General features: G+C 37.5%; 1 long non-coding RNA gene across 1 annotated transcript; it reads left to right on the top strand.

The window, feature by feature from the left end:
- Positions 1 to 536: 536 nt before the first annotated feature.
- Positions 537 to 18567, top strand: LOC121733165. Its single transcript, XR_006036513.1, has 3 exons — positions 537 to 547; positions 15948 to 15955; positions 18495 to 18567. It is a non-coding gene; the product is annotated as an uncharacterized LOC121733165 (long non-coding RNA).
- Positions 18568 to 18762: the final 195 nt, after the last annotated feature.

The raw sequence follows: 18762 nt of genomic DNA, 5'->3' as shown, positions 1-18762 counted from the left end.
GTCGCGTGATATTGTATGCGTTTGACATTGCTGACGTAATCGTGCCGAACTTCCGCCGCGGAACTTCGGCATGGTGTGTTTAGACACTTAGCAATATTTCTTTATCTTCATCAATGCTAAATAATTTGGATTTACATCAGAATTGAAGATTTTTTACGTGCAATATAATGTCTGCAGTCTGCTATATTCATAAATTACTCTTCTTTGACCCTCTTTAGAAAAAAAAGATCTTTAAAAATAAGTCACCGACAACCAAAATTTGTTACGTAAATTGGATGAACAATTCCATAGAAAAAAATAATAATTCTCACTTCCATAGAAACAAAATATTAATTCTATTTACCAGACTCATTGTTAGCAGTAACAGTGTTCTAAGGCTAAGTCTTCTCACAATCGATATTCAAACAACGGACCGAGACTATTGAATTCGAACCCCTGACCCCTGACCCGACGATGGCAATTACAGATATTTTCTTAGAAATCCATTGTTTTTACATCATCCACAGGATCTGATGGTTGAATAATTGTTATTTTGTAAAGCCTAAACGTTCCGGGACGTGTCTTTTAAATAATAATTACTGAATAGCTCCGACTTTGCCTTCTACATAGTTATTATGATGTTAGTTGGATTGTACTTTATTCTAATGTACTGTATGTCTATCTGTTATTTTTTACGCTGAAATCTCCACATTCCACAACTTCTCTTGTATTACTTACTTGTATTTAATTTCATGGCATAAATAGTAGTAACAAACAATATTATACTAATTTAAAAAAATACAAGGTTTTTTATGAAATAAGGGGGCAAACGAGCAAACGGGTCACCTGATGGAAAGCAACTTCCGTCACCCATTGACATTCGCAGCATCAGAAGAGCTGCAGGTGCGTTGCCGGCCTTTTAAGAGGGAATAGGGTAATAGGGGATGGTGGGGAAGGGAATAGGGGAGGGAAGCATGGCTGTCCCACGTCACAGAGGTGTGAAAGTGGCAGCGCTGAAAGAGTTAACTTTTGTTTTTACTTTTGTATGGGAAAATTCATGACTCTTTTGTCCATACTCCATAGTGAATTATATATTTTAAGGGACATATACGGACATATCACCACAGAATGGGTACCAGATGATGGACGACGCCACCATGGTCGGCCTCGAAAAAGATGGCGCGATAAGCTAGACAAATGCGAGCCAGTTTGGCCTACGGCTGCGTTGGATCGAGAGAGCTGGAAGACTTTGGGGGAGACCTTTGCCCAGCAGTGGGACAGCATAGGCTTATAAAAAAATATACTCACCCTAAAGCAGCGGTCGGCAACCTTTTGGCAGGCAAGAGCCACAAGGTGGCAAAAAAAAAACTAAAGGCGGATTTCTATGCCTGCGGGCCTTATACTTTAAAGTATCATCACTTAGTTTTGTTACACCTTGTATAAATAAAAATCTACTCGCAAAAAGTATCAAAGCTAGCCTTTCCGACTATAATAACTAGCGTCGACTGTCAGGTAATAAGATAAATTGCAGTTGATCAAAGTAGCTGTGCAGTCTACAACTACCTTAATCTCTTAACCCGCATAATCTTTAGCTTCCAAATTGTATTACAGAGTTTAGTTCTCGAGCGAAATACGAATAAAACTTGGATACCAGTTTTTAAACTGTTTTTCTAGTTTCTTTGAAGTAATTATAAGTTTACCGGTGCGTTCAGAAATGTTTAAATTTAGAAGGTAAATATTCTTTGTTTCTACTACTTATTCACAGTCATACAGACAGAAAGACAGATATCCTTTCGCTTTTATAATATGATAATAATACCCCCACACTGGTTTCGGTGACGGTGGCCGGTTTCATTGAAAGCAGGCCAGGTACGCAGGAGTAATTTTATAGTGCCAAGAGAAGTCAGATACACAAGAGAAGTCTCTATTCCTTTACTCTCATAACCCAGAGGGACGGAAGACCGACACAACTAGCGAGAGATCGGGCGCAGGACTGACTTTTTACATGCCCATCCGACGCATGGATCATCTTACTTGTCAGACAATCAGGTGATCAGCCTGCATTGTCCTAACCAAACCTTGAAATAACACGTTTCCAACGCGGGAATCGAACCTACGACCTCCGAGTCAAGAGCCACGCTCTTAACCACTGGACCTTGGAGGCGTAAGTAAGGATTGCATGTGTATATGCTATTACTTCTTCACGCAAAAACTCCTGGCTGATTTTAATCATTGCTTACACAATGAAAGTGTCTGTAACGACTATGTACATACCATAATATAGCCTGCCATGTAACGGATAGCAACGTCAAGAAAATTCTCGAAACAGCCAGCAAATTTCCGAATAGAGGCTTCCGTCATTTCAGCCATGTCATTTCCCGGCGTTCTGTCGCGTTCCTGTCGCGAAAATCACGAGTAACGTTGATTTAACTACACCCGTCGAGAAACCATTAGCAAGATTAATTGTGGACGCAAAAACTGATAGTTATATCGTCTGTAATTTGTGTTCAGCATTTTTTCTCTATTAAGGTACGCGCACATTATGTATGAGCGGGCCACATTTTTAAAGGGTAGTATTTTATCAAGTGACTGTAAATTACAGTTTTAGGTGTCAAAATTACTAAATTTGGGTTATAGAATTACTATTTAAGCGACTGAGAGTGAGTGACGAGAAATTAACAGAACAGCAACTTAGAATTTATTTGTTTGAGTTACTTAAAATACAAAATGAGCAGCTTTATATTTTCTGAGCGACCTAATATCTGTTTGAGTGTCAACGTTACGTCCTGCATTTTTTTCAATATTTGGCAAATGTAATTTTTATACTAAGCGGCATTTTATCTTAAATGAAGTGTTTCGAATACCAAAAACCATTGTGAAAAATACACTTATGAGCAGAGTATAATGAGCACACATTAAAACAAAAAAAATGAATATGAAATAACTATTTGATGAAACACTTTTATTCAGGGACTACTACGGACAGGGATAGAACATTTTTTTTATAACTATCAAGCAATTTTTTCCCCGTTTATATATAAAAATCATTAATAAATTACACAAATTATAATCCTTAACGTAACGTCAAAGAAATGGGTAAAATTTAAATGGCAACCTATACCAAAAAAAATAACAACTGGCTTCAAGTATAATTCGACGGGGCTCCTACTTCTGGGTGGTTTACAAAAAAATTACCGTTAATTACGATGGCTAAGGCGTGAGTGTAGCGCAGCGAATATCCTAACCCAAAAAAGTCGTATTGGTCCGCAGCCCAACTCACCTGACTGCAACGATTCATCGCCCCGCCCCCATTCGAATTCGCACGCATTTAACAATATGTAGTTTTCATTAAGACACGTATCAAAATATAAAATATAAAGCCTCAAATAGAATATCAGTAACTAATTATCATTAATAAAGCAGCTCACAAAAGTTTGCTCAAAATGAACTTTTTAGTAGCTCGTAATAAATAACCTCACTTAGAAAAATTGAATCTATAATTAATATTGAAGTTGCCCGCTATGTATTTCCAGTCGCTCACTTAGTAATACAGTCGCTCGGATAGAATTTTAATATCTGAAATAGATTAATCGCAATCCACATTTTGTAAGCTCGTTCTGGATTTTATTATAAATCAATATTAGTCGTTAGTTTAGTTTATTTTTCGCTTAGTCAAATTAATACCGCTCATGTTATTAAAACAGTATGTTCATCATCAGTCGCAAAGAAATTTTTTATTCGCTCGTATTATTATTCCCCGTTTAAATACATTTTAAATAGTTGAGTTTATGTTTCTTCAGAATAAAGTCTAAAACTGATTTTTTAAAGACTAATATTATTTAGTAACTTCAAAACCAAGTATACCATGTTTAGGTAAGGTTAGATTAGGTTAGGTCCTTTTTCATATGAGTCCTGTATTAGACAGATCCAGGATATCCCTCCGTATATGGCTGAAGGCAAACCGCAGGTAGTTTTAGTGGGTAAGCCCGATGTCGGGAGTCCCCCCGGGGTGCTTCAGCTTAACTGAGGCACATCCTCAACCCGGGGCACCCATAAAGGGTTTCCCCTGCGCATTAAAAAAAGGTCATAAATGAAGTATTTCATTGATTATGTTTATTGACTTTATTTTATGTCTTTTTCTTAATCCAGCGCTTGCGGGAAGACAATGAAATATTATTTTGTAATCAAAAATTTTATCAAGAATCAAATTTTATACGTGGGAGAGCCATGCTTCGGCACGAATGGGCCAGCTCGACCGGAGAAATATCACGTTCTCAAAGAAAGCCGGCGTGAAACAGCGCTTGTTTCGCTGTGTTTCGCCGAGTGAGTGAGTTTACCGGAGGCTCAATCCTACCTTATTCCTTTCACTACCCTCCCCTATTCCCTTCCCTTCCCTACCCTCCCCTATTACCCTATTCCCTCTTAAAAGGCCGGCAACTCACTTGCAGCTCTTCTGATGCTGCGAGTGTCCATGGGCGACGGAAGTTGCTTTCCATCAGGTGACCCGTTTGCTCGTTTGCCCCCTTATTTCATAAAAAAAAATGAAACCTCCATCACCTCACAGTTATTGTACTTTATGCAGAAAAATCAATAAAAATATAAGATATTCTAATCACTTTTATTTGTAACTAATTGTAAACTGGTAATTCACAATACAAAACTCCATAAAATAAATTGACAACCAGAACAAGAGAGAACAAAACGTTCCAAGCGAACGGAAGCGGAAACATATAATAATTTTTTTTTTTTTTTTTTTTTATTAAGCTTACATATTCACAAAGAATATTATTAAATGTAAAATTATTACTTAACACTCCCACTAATTTTACATTTAACACTATCATTAATTTAACATTTAAAAGAAACAACTAACTTTCTAACTTAACACTTAATATTAACATAAAATTTCTTTTCTGTTGGCGTTAAATTTAATAGCAGATAGAGGCTTAGTTAAAAAGTCAGCTAATTGTCTTGCACTTGGAATATAATTAACCTTTACAATACCTTCCTCTACCTTCTCACGAATAAACTTGTATTTAACATCAATATGTTTTGACCTTTGGTGATATACAGGATTACAAAGTAATTTAATTGCAGCTTGATTATCTACAAACAACTCTATACAATTATAAGTTTCACCTAATTCGAACAAAAATTGTTTTAACCACAATAACTCTTTTATGGCATCGCATGCTGCCATGAACTCTGACTCCATTGTAGACAGTGCAACTGTTTGCTGTTTATGACTTTTCCAAGTAATTGGACCATTATTCATTAAAAATATGTATCCTGTAGTTGATTTTCTAGTCTCTACATCATTAGCATAATCAGAGTCTGAGTAACCAATAACTTTACTATTACTTTTATATTCAATACCTAAATGTTTTGTTCCTAATAAATATTTTAAAATACGCTTAACTGCATTTACATGACAAAATTGAGGATTATTTACATAACGTGAGATCAAATTTACTGCAAATGATATATCAGGACGTGAAACTGATGCTAAAAACAACAAAGAACCTAAAGCTTCTCTAAAAGGAAAATTTGAATTCTGTTTTTCATTATTATCATAACTCAACACAACATTATGATCAACTGGAGTCGAAACAGGATTAGAATTACTCATATGAAATCTTTTAATGACATTTTCAATATAATTAGTTTGAGTTATGCGAATTGAATTTTCTAATTTTTCTATTTCTAAACCAACAAAATAGCTTACAGTGTTCATTATTTTGACATTAAAATTAGCTGTCAGAGCATTTACAATAGAGTTCAATGTTTCTTTCTTAGATGAAAATATTAGACCATCGTCAACATACAAAATTAAGAACACTTTTTCATTATTAAAACAACCACTAAAAACACAATAATCTGACTCTAACTGCTTAAAACCAAATGACTTGAGGAAATTATTGAATTTTAAATTCCAGCACCTTGGTGCCTGCTTGAGACCATACAATGATTTATTCAGTTTACACACTTTGTCTTTTTCTGTCTTAACTCCTTCTGGTATTTCCATAAAAATTTCTTCTTGTAACTCTCCATATAGAAAGGCCGTTTTAACATCAAATTGTATTATCTCATATTTGTACTTCGCAGATAAACTTAATAAAATTCTAATAGAATCATATCTGGTAGTGGGCGCAAAAGTTTCTTTATAATCAATATTTTTAACTTGACTAAAGCCTCTGGCACATAATCTGGCCTTGAATCTTTCTATTTCACCTTCTTTGTTTTTCTTGACTCTAAACACCCACTTTGAGGTTATTGGTTTCTTATTTGTCCTGTCAACTATAGTCCAAGTCTTATTTATTTCATGTGCTTGTAACTCATCTTTTATAGCTGCATTCCATTTACTCGACTCAGCACAAGAAATAGCTTCCTCATAATCTTTGGGAACTTGACATTCTATTAAATTAGCTTCATACTCTACATTCAAACGTCGAGGTCTCATATTGACATTAATAAATTGATCATCACTTTCTTGAAGTGTCTCAGATGGTTCATATGTAGGATCATTATCATTACAGCTTACTAAGCTGTCCTCGCTATCTTGAATTTCTGTTTGGGGTGTAGATGTCATCACAGGAGTTGGTATTTCTACAAATTCATCTGAAGAATTGTTTTGGGATTCAATTTCTGAAGTGTCTATGATAACCCTATTCTGGGGCAATACCATTGCAAGCGACTCATCAAAAATTACATCTCGTGACACTTTTATCCTTTTAGTTTTGCTATCTAGCATCCTATAATTCTCATTTTCATAGCCAACCAAAAACATCTTGTTGCTTTTCTTTTCTAATTTCTTCCGGCAGGGATCAGGTATATGCACATAACCACATGAACCAAATATTTTTAAATGCGATAAATTAGCTTTCTCACCAGTCCAAATTTCATGTGGAGATTTAATAGGGGCTTGACTTGAAGTCGTTCTATTCTGAATATAGACTGCACATCCAACGGCTTCAGCCCACAAATTTAAAGGCATACTGCGACCATGTAACATTGAACGAGCTCTTTCAACAATTGTACGTAGCTCTCGTTCAGCACGCCCATTTTGTTGCGGGGTGTAAGGAGCTGTACACTCGTGTATAATTCCATTTTTATTCAAAAACTCTTTAAATTCTTTATTGATATACTCTGTCCCATTATCTGTGTGTAGTATTCGAACATTATGTCCAAATCTATTCTGCACAATGGCATTAAATGTTTTGAAATGGTCCAATACTTCGCATTTATGCTTCATAAAATATACACACAGATAACTAGAGGCGGCATCTTTAAATAGAACAAAATAACGCCTTCCTTGGATTGACGCTTGGCTCATGGGTCCACATACATCACTGTAGATCAAATCTCCAGGAGCCAACTCACCCCTCACTGAAGAATGGAATGGGAGACGACTTTGTTTTCCATACATACAGGTTTCACACACAAAGTTTTCTTCACTGTAATCTGGACACTTAATCAGTCCATTTTTAATCATTTTTATAATTTCTTTGACATTTAAATGTCCAAGTCTTTCATGCCACACTTTTAAGCTGTTCTGTGACATTTGTACTGTATTACAATTAGCACTTACGACTGTTTTAAAGTTCATTTCATACAAATTATTTAATTTTTGAGTTGCACTAAGCACTAATTTATTGTCCTTGTAAATTAATGCACTGGTGTCTTTCTTAATAATGACAAAGCCTAATCTCATAATAGCACCTTCCGAAAACAAGTTTCTCCGTAGGTCTGGCACATAAAGTACTTCTCGCAGTATATTTTCCTCCCACTGTCCCTTTATATACTTTTTAATTTGCACAGTTCCTATTCCACACACTTTCAAGTTCTGTTGGTTGCCTAATTTCACTTGCCTAACGCAAGTGTGGCTAGCATCTTTATATTCTTCTAAATTTGAGAAAAAGTCTTTGCGGAAAGTCATATGCATCGATGCACCACTGTCTAACAGCCATACATCACTTTCTCTGGAGCTCACTGTGACATTAGCAATTTCTTCCTCAACATTAAATGCTAACAAGTTGCTCTGCTCTTGGGTATTACCAGATTTCTTAGAACGGCATTCTCTTGCAAAGTGTCCTCTTTTATTACACTTATAGCAGATAAATCTATGACGTGTAGATCCAGAGTTTGGTTTATTATTTGATTTTCTATCTAAATTTTGTTTCTCATGAGCTGTCACTAGTGCAACTTCATTCTGTTCTTCGCTTGTTAAACTGTTCTCCTCATCCATCAACCGAGCAGTTAGATTGTGGATAGTTTGCTGACTTTTGTCCAATGACATCCAGGCTTGTCGCAGTGAGCGGTATTTAGATGGTAAAGTACTTATTATTTTAGTTATAATCGCAGTATCACTAATTTGTTCACCACTGTCCTTTAGCTGTTGAGCCAAGCTCTCAACTTTAGAAATGTGTTGCGCCATACTGTCACTTGGACTCATTTTGTAGTTGTAAAATCTTTCATGCACTAGCATCTTATTGAATTCAGATTTTTGCTCATATATGGACTGGAGCTTTTCTATGATTTCCGATGCACTTTTGCAGTTTTCAATTAAAGCAATTTGCCGTAATTCCATAGCTGATGTAATGATGAACATAGCCATCCCATCATTTTTCATCCACTTTTCATCTTGCCCTTCTGGTTTGGGTATAGATAAATCGATACCCTTTGCTCGTAATGCACAATTAATTTGAAATCGCCATTGGCGAAAATTATTTCCATCAAAGCGCTCGATGTTCATTTTGCCGGTATCCATTTTGGCGTCTTATGGCCGATCACGTTGTACCGAGTTTACTACTGCACTTTATAATTTTATTAATAGTCTGGGCCTCATAACCTATTGTACTTTATGCAGAAAAATCAATAAAAATATAAGATATTCTAATCACTTTTATTTGTAACTAATTGTAAACTGGTAATTCACAATACAAAACTCCATAAAATAAATTGACAACCAGAACAAGAGAGAACAAAACGTTCCAAGCGAACGGAAGCGGAAACATATAATAATTTTTTTTTTTTTTTTTTTTTTTATTAAGCTTACATATTCACAAAGAATATTATTAAATGTAAAATTATTACTTAACAACAGTAATCTTGGATTAGGTAAAAACGTGACGTTTACAGATTAGGGTAACTCAGGGGATGAACACCGGCCGAATTCATTTTGCCAGTCAACATTACCCACGTCCACGTCAGCGATTGTTTGATGTTTCGCATAAAATTGATTTCGCGTCAATCTGACATTTTCGGCCTGGACGCGGAAATAGGATGCGTGCGATAGAGCCTTTAAAGGTGCTCCCTCGGCAGGAGCATTCGCTTGTAATGTAACGTTACAGAATCATGACACCAGTGAGGGAAGAGAACCAAGCATTACAATGCGCAGCTTGTAATGATACAATGTGTAATATCTTGATACAACTTGTAACATCAATGCTACGTGACAATGAAGTCAATTTGCTATGGAATGCTCAAAGTCGAATCTATATTGTTACATTACACGCGAATGTTCGTCAGTCAGGCAGGTAGTATTGTAATATAATGCTCAAAGTCGAATTTCTAATGTTACATTACACGCGAATGCTCCTTTAAGATATTTTGGTGAACTTTTGAACCCTATTGCTTTATTAAGAAGGTCAAGAAGTGAATATGTTGAAGCGACCGTGATTTTTAACTGTTAAAGAAAGCTTCCCAATAATTAAAAAAAATATTGGAAAGAGTTAGCATTAGAAAAGTTACGCGTAGACAAACCAGATTATGCTAACGCCGCGTTCAGTGGTGTCGCGATAGACGTGTATGGGCGTATACAGAATATTTTGGGACATATTTTAATTTTATAGTTACTTGGTTTCAACTTCTTGGTAGTCCAAAAAGCGCGTTTACTAACGAGACCTTTGAGGTCCAATCGTTCAGTGGTTTTCCCATGTTACAATAAATATTGTAGAATCTCAATAAATTGATTAGTACTCTTATATTTTAACGATGCGATGCAATAAGCTTCACTTATAGTCCTCCAGCGACATCCAATAGAACGAGCATCGATATTAGAATCCAATCACGATACTTCATAATACCTGGGGCCGATCGCCGATCGTAAGAGGCTTACCCGAGTAATTAGAACTCGAATATGACCAAGTGGTGATAGTTGCGGGGTTGTTTAGAAAATATAGCGTTTACTCATGTTTGTGCAATGGAAACTTCCTTAAGAGGAGTCCACACCGCCCTTTTTTCCATACAAACGTTGTCCCCTGTTTCCTCCCTGGATAATGCTAGTAGACTTATAATTTTTTTCCTGAATATCTACGACCACTAATACGATGTCCCTATGTTTTTTTTTTCATAATTTAATTATTAAATAAGATATGAACGTTCAAAAACCCAAAAAATTGCCAGATTTTCCGCTGTGTTCAAACGTCCAGAAAACAGATTTGGCTAGATTATACAAAAAAAGCAAAACATAGGAACACAGCTCAAGCCTTTTTTTAATCTTTAATGAAAAAAGTACTTAAATCGGTTAAGTTTTGGAGAAGGAATCAGGGGACAACGAATCGTTGATTTTCTGGATTTTCTGCAGTTGTCTCTATCGCGTTCTGCGGTATAGGCTTGAGGTAAGGGAGACAGCTATAGATATTACACGTGCTTTTTTTTCATTTCTCTAGCCCCTGGTGTATCCTCTTAAAGATGATCGCACATTTGTCAGCACCGTACGCGTCGTGCGTCGAACGCACTGCATATAGTATACGAAATGCGGCGTGTATGTTGCGGACGAATGCGTGGGGTTTTAAATCATTTCATACAACGAATTCTAAAATGCGGCGCGTTCGGCGTGTGCGTGCTGATAAATGTGCAATCACCACTCACAGCAACCTTATTATTTACCTACTACTCCTTTGGCTAATATATCTGGCAATATATAAAATCCACATTTTTATTTCTAATCACTTTCCCGGCCCTAGAGCCTCCATTTATGCAAAGAACAGCATTTTTTACTATTACTCACCTGTTTCTTTCCCTCGTGTCTTCAATTAATAAAATTAGATACATTCTACGAATACACCTATAATAATATACCATCATTAATTTCTCTCATGTGACCTCGAGCCTCATACAAAATCAAAATTTGGTACATTACGCGTGTAAACTACAATCACGATGGTAACAGAATTAAATTGCAAATTGCACGCCATTAACCACGGATACCGATGCACGTTAAATTAATTAGAAATTCTATTTATTATCCACATTAGCCCGTTCACCGGGACCCCGGGGCCGGGGGCGGGGGCAGCGGGGGCCCGGGGGCCTCCCCGTTTGATCCGATCAAGCCCGTTGATTGATGACGCCGATTAGTGGTGCCCAAACCCGTTTCAGAATAAATTGTCCACCGTTTTTTGTGCCCCGCCTAGGACGGAAAAATTTAATGAGACTCACACGCGTTACGGCCGATTCGTTCTGTAAGGCGCTACTTATGGTAAGGAGGGTAGATTAATCACTTTACCCTCTTTATTCCCTCTCTCTCTCTGTCCATGAATTGAAAATGACGCCCTCAACTTAGTAGCACCAAAATTAGTTTAATGCGCGGGAGCCATACATTTTTCCGGAATAAAAAGTTTATCCATAACATGACGACCTCTGTGGCTCAGTGGTTGAGCGTGTTGTCAGCGCTCAAGTCTCGGGTTCGAATCCCGCCGACGGAACATAAAGTTTTCAATGTTTCTGCGTCTGGTTGTGTATTAAATATATTATGTATGGTTAATGGTTATGTATCGTATAAGTAGTAAAAATCTTAAATATATGTACTTATAGTATAAAAGTATGAAATATATTTCCGTTGTCTAGTACCCGTAACACAAGTCCATTCGGTACTTACCACGGGGCCAGACCGACGTGGTGTGACGCGTCCATAGATATTATTATAATATTATTATACTAAATACTTAATTTCAAAATAATCGGTGCTACAGTTTAGACCTGAAGAGGTAACAGACAGAAAGACATATAGAATATACAGTATACACTTCCGCACTTATACCTCTAATGTATGGATTGCGTTTTAATAACCAACTTGGTTAATAATTACTTTGGTTGGTACTGTTGGTAGCTTACCGTGAGTAACACCATAAAATAAGCAAAGTACGATTAAAGAAAGCCCTTTTTCCAATCCCATACGTATTTCCAAACTTCGTTATCATTATCAAGTATCAACGAAGACAACTTGTCTACCTGTGACCTACTTACAAGTAATTAAGGTTCTAAAAAGAAAATTTAAGATATTCCACACGCGAGGCAGAAATTGATTACCATATTTTATTCTCGTACATAAGTCAATTTCTCAGGTCGAGACGCTTTTGGCTCCGTTCCATAAGAAGCCGTCGCTTAGTTAGTCTGTTAACAATGTATGTTGAAGCTTTGTAAAACATGAAATAATGAAATAATGATGGCGATGTTTTTGCGTTTTTTTTTAAATTATGATTTATGAATGATGTGTACTCATGTTGTAATTTCATGTATTTGTGTTAAGTATTAAAAAAGTAAATTAGATCTCGAATTAAGTGGACGTTTTCTTTGACTTTGGTACATTTTAATAATGGAAAGATAGAATTTCTCACAATGATTATAGTAAATTAAAAGTTTAGAATGATAAGAATAAATAAGATCATGATGATAAAAAACCGGTGTTTGCGGCGAAACACGTTCGAAATTCGAAATATAAAAATGGCGGAATTATTGCATGAAATTGCAAGCGCGCGAAATCCGCCGACTCATATATCCCTCATTTTAGAATTGAAATAATTTCTGCTTTATTTATTTTCCATAAGGGCGAGTGAGACAGCAGTTCTAGCCGCAGGCTGTTAGCGATATTAAAAATCCCATACCGAAAACAATGGGAGTAATTAGGTTCTAGAAACATCGTGTTCCGGGCATTACGCCACCAAATTAAAAACCCCGCGCTGCTCTATAAGGGTCAAAAACTTTGCTACATTTATAACTTGACGGATTGCGTTTTTGCAAATGAAAATAAGACATTGTCTTCTTTAAAGGTAAATTTTTGGTCATTTAATACTTACGGTTATTATATTTTATCGTAGAGTTTCTTTTATACATTTGAAATTTCACGAAGATTTATAATATAATGATAAATGGCAAATATTTGACGGAAAAATCGTCCAAAAAAAGTTATAGCATCTAAATTGCATATCTACGTCAATGTCGCTATTAATCGAATTGATATTTGATACTATTGATTTAATTAACTTTTTACTCGACTATGGCTAAGCCTAACCCCGTGTTCCATTTGATGTTAAAAACGATCAAAACGCTCAAAAAGCCTCCTATTTTGAGCGTTTTGATCATTTTTAACATCAAATGGAACGCGGGAAAAAAAGATGATGATTTTGGCATAAATAATAAAATAAATAAAATATATTTTTATTCAAAATCATGATACACTCTCTTTTTGAAGAAACTACGTTGCCTACCACCGGTTCGGGAACTACCAGTCTATGTATGTATTTTCGTAGTGGCTAAACTACTGATCCGATTTTAATAAATGTTAATATAATTTAGTAATGATGTCTTAGGATAAATAAAAAATTAACATTTTTTTAAGCTTTCCTTCGTTGCTTTACAATGTCGACCATCTATGGTATATATAATAATAAATATGTCAAACAATCTTAGCTCTTAAATATAAAGAATCATTTAATCTATATATATATAAACATTTCTACTGGAACTTTTATACCGTATACATTCTCCAAACTTTAGAATCCAGACTAGGAATGGGGGTTTTACGTGAAATGATTTGTTTGTCCCAGACGGATTTGGAAGACTAATCTGTCTGTATATTAGCATAGCTATCGTCCGTCTGAATGTCCTGGGCCCTGGGGGAACCTAGGTCATCTGTTACAGTCGTGTGACAAATATGCACTTATATTTTTCAAAATGATAAAGCGTTCTTGTTGGTATTATTAACTGAACCGCCAAAGAGCGCAGACGGCGAATATACTTTGATATTTCATCTTAAAATGGAATGTCTGTCTGTTACCTCTTCAGCCCAAACTGTTGAACCGATTTTGTGAAGTTTTGTATGGAGATAATCTGAGTTCAAAAAAACCTTCTAGCAATCGTCGTAAGTGTGTTTTAGAGCCATTTAAAGTGACTACAGCCCGTCTTTGTTATATTAAGTACACTTTGTGCAAGTTAGAGCGGTTTATACGTGGGAGAGCCATGCTTCGGCACGAATGGGCCGGCTCGACCGGACAAATACCACGTTCTCACAGAAAACCGGCGTGAAACAGCGATTGCGCTGTGTTTCGCCGAGTGAGTGAGTCTACCGGAGGCCAATTCCCTTCCCGATCCTCCCTTTTTCCCTTCCCTTCCCATCCCTACCCTCCCCTATTACCCTATTCCCTCGTGAAAGGCCGGCAACGCACCTGCAGCTCTTCGGGTCACCTGATGGAAAGCAACTACCGTCGCCCATGGACACTCGCAACATCCGAAGAGCTGCAGGTGCGTTGCCGGCTTTTTAAGAGGGAATACACCGGAAATACTGCTGGTGACAGTTTGTTCCAGAGTTTTACAGTGCGCGGCAGGAAGCTACGCGAGAAACGCACTGTGGAAGACTGCCACTCATCAAGGTGATAAGGATGGTATATTTTCCGCGTGGGACGATGGCGAAAAGTTGCAGGTGGTATGATTCCGAACAATTCCTCAGAGCACTCCCCGTGATACAACCGATAGAGGATGCAGAGTGAAGCTACATCTCGGCGTAATTCCAAGGCGTCCAAGCTGTTTGAAACACTTTTAGTTAAAGTAAGTTGGTGCAACCCACCCTTAGTCACCCAGTCTATTTATAATACAGAGTAATGTCTGGCGCAGTGAACTCTAATATGTGAGCAGTTATCGTTAATTTCTCTTATCGAAGCTCCACATGTGACGTTTATCTTTTATTCTAATGGTTTATTCGCGTTTTAATGTTTATTGCCTAACGTGGCGTTTAATATGGAATACGTTCAGAATAATAAGGCTGACAGCAGCTCCTATTGTTATCGAAAATGATTTGTATGATCATTTTAAGGCATCCATTACACGCTCACGCTAGCGACAGTCAATTCCGTCAATCATGATTTATGTTTGACTGATGGTGACTGATGGACTGACGAATGGTATCAGACGGTCACTCAATCTTTTCTTCAGTTTTATGCCAGTCAAAGCCAAAATTGTCAAAGGTGTTCGTTTCTAATTTTTTTCCTATTTTGTCAAGTATAAGATGTGACAACACTCACTCAAAATTCGTGACTGATGGTTGCATATAGCAAAAATCAAGATATCCAGATTTTCGTCAATCAACTTCATGCAACCGTCTGTCACGCTCTTACACGGTAGGTTATCCATCAGTTACAGCCATGACTGTGGTAAACTGACAGCAAAACCTACCGTGGAATGGATGCCTAACAGCTCAATAGATTTGACACTTATTACTGCTTGCAAAGTTTTAAGCTATTGCTTAACTTTTACCGCGGGCTTTGAACGCGGCGACCGAATCCAGAAATTCCGTAATGAAAACACACCTAACACCCTCCCCCCACTCCGACGGTGCGGCGTTGTCGTGCACCTTCTAGCGTCGTTTGAGTTTGGCAGACTTCGGCACGGTGTTTGCGTGCGTGCGACTAGATGTATGCGAATCATAATTCCATAAGTTGACAAAAATGCTATGCAGATTTACCGCGGCAGTCCCCGAGTGCTACACTTAGCATATTAGTTCGTACACTAAATATAATTCATTAAATTACAGACAAGCTACAAAAGCACAACATTTAGTATTCTTACAATACTAAATGTTGTGCTTTTCGGTATTTCAACATAGTAACTTCGTTCAAATAATCTCACGAGAATGCTCGCATCTTAAAATTCTATTGGAACAGTTCCTTCTCGTTAAAATACGACCGAATTGAGAGAGTGTACCGTTGTTTATTATTTAGTTAATAAAAGTGGAGTAAGAAATGAGATTTTATGTAGTCGCATATTGCGTCGGAGAATAATACAACGCTCCAGCTGCGAGCTGAACTATTGCATTCGGTAGCTACAACCATAGAGCGACAAACTTATAGTACCATCGAAGGGTGGTGGTACTACGTCATTTTGTTGGGTTATGTCAATTCAATGTTATGTGTGTTCTGTCTGCTGGGTTTGACATAATACGGCCAAATTACTTAGCTGCTATAACTTCTGCCTATAACTTCTCTGATAGTACATCTCTTTACACATAAATCGGGGAACGTGCGCAACGAAGGTGCTGCGTATGGTGTCGATTATACGAACCTCGTATTCGACTTGACACGTAATTTTCAAGTATCAAGTAAAGTCTCGCCATTCAAAATGAGTCATTCTAAACTAAGCAGAGAGATACAATTTCTTTGTTTAGTTTTGAAAACTCCGTTGCGCCAAAATTCGTGTATCATGCGGGAGTCGTACATTTTTCCGGGACGAAAGGTATCCCATACCAAATTTCAGCAGAATCGGTTCAGCGGCTAGGGCGTGAAGAGGTAACAGACAGACAGACAAATGGACAGATCGACACACTTTCGCATTTATAATATTAGTATGGATTACTTTTAAAACGCATCACATAAACGCGACACGTTGCAATGTGTGAGCCCTTGTCAGCGAGCTGTCCGTAGCGGCTCTACGACGCATCTACGGCGTAGCACGTGCTACGGACACGTTTGTAAAGTGGCCACTTTTGTGGACCAGCTTATATTTTATACGTGGGAGAGCCATGCTTCGGCACGAATGGGCCGGTTCGACCGGATAAATACCACGTTCTCATAGAAAACCAGCGTGAAACAGCGCTTGCGCTGTGTTCGCCGAGTGAGTGAGTTTACCGGAGGCCCAATCCCCTAACCCCTACCCTATTCCCTTCCCTACCCTCAACTATTCCCTTCCCTACCCTCCCCTATTACCCTATTCCCTCTTAAAAGGCCGGCAACGCACTTGCAGCTCTTCTGATGCTGCGAGTGTCCATGGGCGACGGAAGTTGCTTTCCATCAGGTGACCCGTTTGCTCGTTTGCCACCTTATTTCATTAAAAAAAAAAATACAGAGAATTATACTTTACTTACAGTAACCGTACATAACTATAATTTACTAGATGTCCCGCGCGGCTTCGCCCGCGTAAATTAGGAATTTTACAGAAACCGTACATTTTCCCATAAAAATATTTCCCCCGTTTTTCCCACATTTTCCTGAGTTTCTTCGGTCGTATTAGTCTTAGCGTGATAATATAATATAGCCTATAGTCTTACTCGATAAATGATCTATCTAACACTGAGATAAGTTTTTAAATCGGACCTGTAGTTCCTGATATTTACGCGTTCAAGCAAACATACTCTTCAGGTTTATAATATTAGGTAGGTATAGATTTTTTTTAATTATCGCTTGACAAACTCGAGTCTCGATCTAAAAGACTATGAAATGGTATAATATGATAGTGATGATGATGATGATGAATGTAATTTGCATAGTAGCATATGCTTTCTGTTCTTAAAACAACGCCGAAACCCCCAAACTTGTATCTATAAAGAATCAGGAGTTCTCTCAGCACCTTCCGAACCACGGTATACCAGGTATACCTCGGTGCAAAATCTTACTTGTTGGTAGCATATGCTTAGAATACTTCTCACGAAACCGAAGTCACCACATGTTTCCCTATAAGTTTTGAGGAGTTCCCTCGATTACTTATGGATCCTTCATCAGATCACCACTTTTGTGAATATAATACCAAATTGGGATGATACCCTATATACCAAAAGAAAAAATTTGAAAATCGGTTAACAAACGGCGGAATAATCGTTGAATATAAGAAAACAAACATAACACCTCCCCCATTTTGAAAGTCGGTTAAAATTGTAGCCTATGTGTTATTCTGATGTATAAGCTATATTATTTTTTCATTAAAATCCGTTCAGTAGTTTTTGCGTGAAAGAGTAACGAACATCCATACATCCACACATCCATACATCCATACATCCATACATCCATACATCCAAACAATCTTTCGCCTTTATAATTTTTTTTTTTTAATGAAATAGGGGGTAAACGAGCAAACGGGTCACCTGATGGAAAGCAACTTCCGTCGCCCATGGACACTCGCAGCATCAGAAGAGCTGCAGGTGCGTTGCCAGCCTTTTAAGAGGGAATAGGGTAATAGGGGAGGGTAGGGATGGGAAGCGAATAGGGGAGGGTAGGGAAAGGAATAGGTTAGGGGATTGGGCCTCCGGTAAACTCACTCGGCGAAACACAGCGCTAGCGCTGTTTCACGCCGGTTTTCTGTGAGAACGTGGTATTTCTCTGGTCGAGGCGGCCCATTCGTGCCGAAGCATGGCTCTCCCACGTATGAATATTAGTAGGATTTTCTTCTGGACTAGCAAAAAAAAAGAAATTCGGTGTCCTCAAAAATTTAACAAAGCACAGCTTAGTTCTCATAACGGTTTTTTAACCATTTAGTGTGATATTATAAGGTTGAAACACTTATGGATTTTTGTCGCGGAGCATTTTTATTAATCCTGACGTTTCGGCTGCTTTGCAGCGGCCTAGGTCATGGGTGGACTGGACCACGGCCGCTGTAAAACAGCCGAAACGTAGGGATTAATAAAAGTGCTCCGCGACAAAATCCGTAAGTGTTTAAACCTTATATATGATTCATGAGTGATACTCATGTTTGTTATGTGTACGGTCTTCTAAAGTTATTCTGTAAAAGTAAGCACTTTTAGTA

The sequence above is a fragment of the Aricia agestis genome, chromosome 13 (genome assembly GCF_905147365.1).
Source record: "Aricia agestis chromosome 13, ilAriAges1.1, whole genome shotgun sequence".
Lineage (NCBI taxonomy): Eukaryota > Metazoa > Arthropoda > Insecta > Lepidoptera > Lycaenidae > Aricia > Aricia agestis.
Note: the sequence above shows the minus strand (reverse complement) of the source record. Positions and strands in the feature narration are given on the sequence as shown.